This window comes from Saccopteryx bilineata, chromosome 2, assembly GCF_036850765.1.
Source record: "Saccopteryx bilineata isolate mSacBil1 chromosome 2, mSacBil1_pri_phased_curated, whole genome shotgun sequence".
Classification (NCBI taxonomy): Eukaryota; Metazoa; Chordata; class Mammalia; order Chiroptera; family Emballonuridae; genus Saccopteryx; species Saccopteryx bilineata.
The window spans coordinates 41,216,081-41,218,205 of NC_089491.1; the positions used below are offsets into that span (position 1 = coordinate 41,216,081).

The 2,125-nt window shown below is 45.1% G+C and overlaps 1 pseudogene; it reads right to left on the reverse strand.

Annotated features, from left to right (window-relative positions):
• Positions 1 to 392: 392 nt before the first annotated feature.
• On the reverse strand, positions 393 to 976 carry LOC136322832 (small ribosomal subunit protein eS7-like; annotated as a pseudogene).
• Positions 977 to 2,125: the final 1,149 nt, after the last annotated feature.

Genomic DNA, 2,125 nt, shown 5'->3' on the forward strand with positions numbered 1-2,125 from the left:
AGTGTGGTGGGGGGCCAGATAAATGGCCTCAGGGGGCCGCATGTGGCCCGCGGGCCGTAGTTTGGGGAAGCCTGCCTATAGTCTAGTTACTTTGAAATGATTTAATATCGAGTGAAGTTGTATACTTTCTGAAACTAGGAATTTGAAACTCTTTATTAAAACACTCGACTGCTACCATTTCAAGCCCTTGTGCATTTATTGTGGGCCATTCAAAGACAAGAGTGAGCCTGCATTCTGAAAAAACCAGAAGAAGGAAAACTGCCTAGCAACATTTATGGGGGGTGAATTGATGAGAAATGGGGACAGAACTAAGGATTCAGTGATGGAGAAGTTGGGACTATCTTTAATTTGCTTGGGCGGCTCTTATTTATTTATTTTTCTAAGAATGATATTTACAACCACAACTCTGGGAATTCAAAATTGACAGCCTTGCCCGTGAGCCTCTTCTAGACACTAGAAAAGATTTCAGCTTTGTACTGCACAACATTCTGCTGGACTGTGTCCAAATGAACCTTTATGAGCCAGCAGCTGTCCAGTTTCATATGGATTCCCTTGCCCACAATCTCACTTGGAAAACCAAACCCTCCAGGACAATGTCATGTACGGCTGTCAGATTGCGGCTCCTGGGATACTTTTGCTTAATTTTTGTATGACTTTTTGAGTTGACTTAGGCAGCATTCTCCTGTGACCAATAAAGAAAACGTGCTTCCCACTGACCTTTTGTCCAACTCGTGTCTCAGCCGGACTTGGATTTTCTGGATAGACTTCAGCTGAGGAATAGGAACAAAGACCACAATAGCTTTCCTACCACCTCCACCTTCAATTTCTTTGCTGCTGTGATGTTCAGCTTCCCTACTAGCTTAGCCTTGAAGTCTGAGTTTGTCTCCAGCACTGGCAGAGCCTGAGAGATGCCGGTCTTAAACTTGTCCGGCATCTCACCATTGGGCTTCACGATCTTGGTACTCAAACTAGACATGGCCTTCACCCTAGTGAGCACTGGCCTAGGAAGAGGCCTAGGTCTTACCAGAACTCATTAAACCCCTCAACTAGACCAGTGGTCCCCAACCCCTGGGCCGCGGACGGGTACTGGTCCGTGAGCCATTCGGTACTGGTCCGCAGAGAAAGAATAAATAACTTACATTATTTCCGTTTTATTTATATTTAAGTCTGAACGATGTTTTATTTTTAAAAAAAGACCAGATTCTCTTTGTTATTTTCGTCTAAGACTCACTCTTGACGCTTGTCTCGGTCACGTGATACATTTATCTGTCCCACCCTAAAGGCTGGTCCGTGAAAATATTTTCTGACATTAAACCGGTCTGTGGCCCAAAACAGGTTGGGGACCACTGAACTAGACCAACTCTTTTTTTAAATTTTATTTATTTATTTTTAATAATTTTATTTTTAATGGGGTGACATCAATAAATCAGGATACATATATTCAAAGATAACAAGTCCAGGTTATCTTGTCGTTCACTTATGTTGCATACCCATCACCCAAAGTCAGATTGTCCTCTGTCACCTTCTATCTAGTTTTCTTTGTGCCCCGCCCCCTCCCCCTTTCCCTCTCCCTTTCCTCCCTTCCCCTGTAACCACCACACTCTTATCAATGTCTTTTAGTTTCACTTTTATGTCCCACCTACGTATGGAATAATGGAGTTCCTGGTTTTTTCTGATTTACTTATTTCACTTCGTGTCATGTTATCAAGATCCCACCATTTTGCTGTAAATGATCTGATGTCATCATTTCTTATGGCTGAGTAGTATTCCATAGTGTATATGTGCCACATCTTCTTTATCCAATCATCTATTGACGGGCTTTTTGGTTGTTTCCATGTCCTGGCCACTGTGAAAAATGTTGCAATGAACATGGGGCTACATGTGTCTTTTTTTTTTTTTTCTGAAGCTAGAAACGGGGAGAGACAGTCAGACAGACTCCCGCATGCGCCGACCAGGATCCACCCGGCATGCCCACCAGGGGCGACGCTCCTCCGGGGCGTCGCTCTGCCGCGACCAGAGCCACTCTAGCGCCTGGGGCAGAGGCCAAGGAGCCATCCCCAGCGCCCGGGCCATCTTTGCTCCAATGGAGCCTCGGCTGCGGGAGGGGAAGAGAGAGACAGAGAGG